The 6000-nt window shown below is 37.8% G+C and overlaps 1 long non-coding RNA gene across 1 annotated transcript in view; it reads left to right on the plus strand.

Annotated features, from left to right (window-relative positions):
• LOC125452125 (uncharacterized) overlaps window positions 1-5783 on the plus strand; it is a 42716-nt gene extending 36933 nt beyond the window's left edge. The window contains exons 3-4 of the long non-coding RNA XR_007247464.2: window positions 3499-3561; window positions 4540-5783. This is a non-coding gene — a long non-coding RNA (uncharacterized LOC125452125). The remainder of the gene's footprint in view (window positions 1-3498; window positions 3562-4539) is intronic.
• The last annotated feature ends 217 nt before the right edge of the window (window positions 5784-6000 follow it).

Genomic DNA, 6000 nt, shown 5'->3' on the forward strand with positions numbered 1-6000 from the left:
TTACTCTGAATATATGATTGCTCCAGTTCCCCTGTTTACTTATGGATATTGTGCACATTGTTGTGTAAACATTTTAGTTTATTTTTAAGATAACTTCCTCCAATAATACGTAGCCACCTTTTCAGACTTCTATCCCATATCTATCTCAAAGAACTGTAAAATATTCACAGCACAGAAAAAGTCCATCTAGCCCATCATATTTTGCTGGCTGAATAAACCAGAGGCACAGTCTAATCCCACTTTCCAGGCCTAGGTCTAAAGGTTTGCAGGTTACAACACTGCAGGTGCAATTCCAGAGTTATTTAAAGTGTGTCTCAACCACTGATTTCCTCGAGTCCACACTATCCTTCTATCAATCACATTAAATTTTTGCCCTGGTAAATAACCTACCCACTGAGGAAACTGGTTTTCGCTGCAGCCGTATCCATGCCCATCATTATTTTGCATACTTCAATTCAATCATTTCTCAGGCTCCTCTGTCAAGAAAAAGAGCCTTAGCCAATCCAATCTGTCCTCACAGCCACAATTTTCAAGCCTTGACAACATTATTACAAATATTCTCTGTACTCCCTCTGGACTAATTATGTCATTCCTATAATAGTCACAAAATTCCAACCGTGGCCTAACCAGTACCTATATAGTTCTAGCATTACATCCCTGCTCCTTTATTTAATAACTCGCCCAATGAAGGAATGCCTTCTTCACTGCCCTGATCTGATACCTTCAGAGAAAGACATGTGAACAGGCACTTCCAGCTCTGCCACTTCCTCTATCCCCCTAAATAACCTCCTGTTTATTGGGTATTCCCAGGATTTTATAGCCTTCCCCAAAGAATTAACTCCATACTACTCCTGATTGAACAAAAACAGAAGTTGCCAGAAAAGCTAAGCAGGTCTGGCAGCATCAGTGAAGAAAAAAATCAGAGTTAACATCCAATGACGATTCCCCAGAACACAGAGTTCTGAGATTGGGTCACTGGCTTTTTGTTCCTGATTTACAGCATCTGTAGTTCTTTCAGTTTCTACTCCTGATTGAATTCCGTTTGGCACTTTTCTATCCATTCAACAAAAACCATTGACATTTTCCTACAATCAACAGGCTATTATTCATTATTAACTACACAGAACATTTGTGTTGCCTGCAATTTTTTTCCAATCATCCTTACCAAAATATGCCTAAATCATTAATATATACCACAAACATCAACAGACCCAACAAATAGCCCTGTGGAACACCAATAGAAACTGATTTCTGTTCCTAATAACATCTATTGACTATTTTCCTTTGTTTCTGTCACTCCAGCTATTTTTAGATTTAAATCATCACATTCTCATGCATACCATGGCCTTAATTTTTGCGATCAGCCTGCCTCGTCATAAGCCCCAATCTAAAATCTATGCAGATTGCATCCGCCTCAACTCTTATCCCTGCTTGTTACTTACTCAAAAAAGTGAATGAAGTTAGTAAGTCTCATTGTTGCCTTAACAAAACTATACTGACTCTCCCTGATTGTTGTGTACTATTCCAAGTTAATAGATAATCCTTTTTGCTCAATGTTCATCCTATCAATATCCTAATATCAAATTCGGACTGACCAGGCTATAATTACTTTAACTATTTGTTACACTCCTGCTGTATTGTGCAATGTTCACAGACCACTATACTTAAGTTAACTTGCCTAAATCAAATGAGGATTGGGGGAAAAAAGACTACATCTGCCATTTCTTCCAAAGGTCTTTTTTACTAAACGAGGATACAATTACTCCAGTCTTTGTGATTAATCCACATTAAAGATGGTCCGTCCCTTTAGTGCATTGCTTTCTTACATGGCTTACTTTATCTAATATTTTACACTCCTCTTTAACTGGAATATCTGAATCCTCCTTCTCCTTTATTGAAGACAAAGACATGATACTCATTTGAATCCTTCCCACAACTTTTGTATCTATAATTCTGTGGGCTGTAGAATAAGACATGAGTACCTCCACCTCCCAGTCACCAACCTCCCTGTAATGCACTAAATTTTCACTTTACACTCCGTATGACCAAAGCAGCATACAATGAAGGAAGTAGCACTGAAGGAGACCAATCTCAAAATTCTGAATTCTGAATTAAACCAGCCACTAATTAACTGTGTGCAGTTTCAGAGCTGGTACACTCCTGAAATAAGTCTGCAATGAGATTTAATTTAGTTTAACTTAAAGCATAATGGTTAGCTAGTTGCAAAATTAAATGAATTACTAGCTTTCAAACAAAAAATGCTCATTAACACTCTTCCACTCATCAGTTTCTAATGCAGATTCCCTTTCTTTCAATGCCCTGTTTTACTTTTCTTTCCAATGCTGTCCTGTTTCTGTTTGTTTAGATTTAGGTTACTTATTTATCTTGCAGATCCTTTGTAGGTAATACATTCTCGATCATAGTAACTTTCCACAGAAACCAATGTTAAAAGCAAAACACTGTGGAAGCTGGAAATCTGAAATAAAATTCAAAATTGCTGAAGAAACTCAACAGGTCTGGCAGAATCTGTGGCGTGAAAAAGTGCAAATTTTCAAATCCAATGTGACACTTCTTTAGGATCTGTGTAAATCAATGTTGGTTCTTGTGTGGACATCAATACTATAGCAGTTGCCTGTGGAAGGCAGCCAGATCCATAGACTGAATGTAATTGGAAGTCAAAGAATCAAAAAAACACAGAATTTTAATGATGCAGAAGGATGCCATTGGCCTATTGTGCTTGTATCAGCTCTTTAAAAAAGCATCATAATCTAGTATCAATCCGCTGTTTTATCTCCAAGCATTAGAACATCAATTTTGTTCAATAGTCATCCAATGCCTCAAATGCCTCTATTGAACCTGCCTTCACCACATGTTGCAACTTCAGAAGTTCTTTTAAACCAGTTCATTTTAAAAACAGGTCTTTCCTCTTAACTAAAATCACTTGGTTCAAGGATGGCACTGAATATTTTGAAATTGTTTCACTTTCCACTGTATCTCCCCAGTCTAGGCTCTTTAAAAAGGTTTTATTGCTTATCAAAGAGAATAGCTATTTGGTGAATGCACTGTTGAGTTCCAATACTGTAGAATGATTTATGATACAATATGGTAATATAAAAGCTAAAGGAAGCATTTCCAGAGTGCTTGTCCGGGTTTACTTCAAATACAAATTATAATAATGCTGTAGTTAACAGACCCAAAAGAGAGTGCAGCATTCATTTATTGAAATTCTGCCCACTGCCTGTTGGAAAATCCATGAGGAAACTGTATATATTTTAAGAAATCTATTGAATCTTCTGCAATTCATTGCTGAATGATAACTTCTAATAACTACAATACAATTAACTCTCTCTAGCAGCAAAGCATTTTATTGTCATTCAGATATTTGACACATACATCACTGTTGAGGCCAGCATTTATTGTCCATACCTAATTGTTTTGGGGAAGTTTGTAAACCATCTTCTTGAACCATAACAGTCTGTATGTGTTACATTTTCTCAGGTATGGTGTGGAAGAAGCTCATTTGATCATTTCTAAAATCAGCTAAGAGTGGCCCAAATTTTTGTAAGTTCGGAGCCATATGTATGCCTATATTAAGTTGCCAGCTTTCCGTTCCTCAACGTATTTATACATTTTTATGCACAATCTTGAAATTTCATTGTCATCCATATAGACAATGGTTTTTCATTCTATATTTATTTTGATTGACTGAATTTAACTTTTCCAATTGCCCTGAGGGAATTTAAACTCACACAGTCCAGATTAATAATCTAAGGTCCTGGAATATTATTTTGATAACATAACCACCATAAACTGGATTGTAATCTTCAAGGAGGGTAGCATGAATTGGAAAATGTTCCTATTTCGCCCATCCACTTTGCAAGAATATGATTTTTGTTCCTGGGATGGGCTGCAGTCAGGCTAATAAAATTGCTTTGGGTGGCAATGTGCTAAGGGGGCTGTTTAAAAGGTTAACCTAGGTACCATGGGAGTTTGGCCCCATTTATACTAACAACAATAACGCCCTTTGGCCTTCATCCCTTGCACTCCCTCACTTGACACAGATTGCACTTACATTATTCATGGCATCACATTATTCATTTTTAGCTGAAAAAGCTGACTTTCAGGTAAAACATTGCTTGTTTGATGGCTTTGGCATTCTGATCTATGCTGCCACAGCACTATATTTATTTGCATAAGATTAAGAGGCCTCAAGTGATTGTAGTTTCTGCCATGTATACTGTTATCGACCAAACTAAACCCTCTCACAATATATTACCAAGATAACTTAGACCCTAGCCTTTTCTTATTTTAAAGGTAAATGTAAAGCTTTGTGTTCCAAATGCAATTTGATGTGTCAAAATACTCAACTATAAGTAATATATTTCATTTTAATCCTACAGTTGAAAACAGACAAAATAAAAGAAAATAACTGTCTTAACTGTAATTCTATTGAAATGGTTAACAAAATTATAATATATATTAACTGCTACTAATTAACTGTTTCAGTATAGTAATGCCTCATAAATCTTTGCTTCGCAGGTACAAATTTAATAAAGTAGATGGTCTCGCATGCGAATCTAGCAGCAAGAAGAAAACCCCAACTTTGAGCTGTAACAGAGAGAGGAATAAAAGCTCTCATATTCAGCTTCAAGACCTCAGCAACTGCTGGAAGCTAAAACAAAACAAAAATCCTGGTTCTGTGAGAGCTTGACCCCACCCATTTAAACTGCTTCTATTTTTCCAACTTTTAAAAAAAACAACTCCTCCCAAGCTGTGTACTTTTTTGGCTTTGAACAGACCACACAGTGCTCTCACTCGACCTCTCTTCAGTTAAAAAAAAAGACAAAATACACCTCATTAAGCCGTAGTATTGGCATACTTTACCCTTTAAAAAAATGAGTCATCAATATACAAGGACATCTCTTTCATTCCAGGAGGAAACAATGACAATAGTGCAGAAAAAGTCAAGAGGGTCATGGGCAGGCCAACATTTGACTCCTCACACCCTCTTATGAGAATAAGACACAAACTCTGACTGCTCTGAGTACCTGACTGACTGCTTTCAAACTCCTCGGCAGATATTTAAGGCTGCCCTTGTCTTATTTTGCTGGGATCTCTGAACAAAGCCTATCCCCTTCCTTCTGACTGAGGCCAGCTAACAACTGTGAAGAGCTTCCCAGCTTTGTGGTCGCAGTAAATGATATGACAAGACAGCACTTCCATGAGACTGGCATGTCTGACCAAAGGGATAAAGTGCAAAATGTCAAAACAGAGGAAAGAAAGGGCAGAGATGTTATGACATCAGAATGAGTGAGTAGTATGACTGCAAACAAACAGGCTGGAGGTGCAGCCTGGTCGATTTCATGAGCTGGGTGTGAGCCCCTTAGCACAGTATCCTTGCTGTAGAAAACAATATTGTTATCATTGTGCCTTGAGTTGTAGCATGAAGTGTAGAACTGTCCTATAAGTGAATTGGAGATGTGCCATGTAATTTTTTTAGATGTTGGCATTTAGCCAATGTCATTGGCTATAGATGTGAGGTGTATGGGGCCGCTGTCCATGTTCAGAGGTATCGGTGCCCAGTGTCCAACATGGAGGTCCTTGGAAGCAGGTGGAGACCAGAACTCACCAAGCCCTGCTCTGACTGCCTAGCTAATTCTCAAACAAGTCCACATAAGCCATTGTGATTGTAAGCATTATGCATGTAAATTTTTGATGTATTATTATTTTGTGCCAGACCTTGCTTCAGTAGGAACAATGGAGGATACCTAATTTTCAGCACTCTGTCTAATTTTCTTTCCAACGGCAGGATTTCCAAGGTCCATGTGTGGCAGCGATTAACAGAGCCAGATGTCAATGCGATGATCAGTTTGTCCTGATGGTGATCGGTGTGCAAGGAACTTTGGGGCAACTATGCACAGTGCAGTTTGGTGGGAATGTAGCCGTTGTTGGGACTGCCTTGGTTTAAACATGACAGACCAGGGAAAATAGAAATAAAAA

This window comes from Stegostoma tigrinum, chromosome 5, assembly GCF_030684315.1.
Source record: "Stegostoma tigrinum isolate sSteTig4 chromosome 5, sSteTig4.hap1, whole genome shotgun sequence".
NCBI lineage: Eukaryota > Metazoa > Chordata > Chondrichthyes > Orectolobiformes > Stegostomatidae > Stegostoma > Stegostoma tigrinum.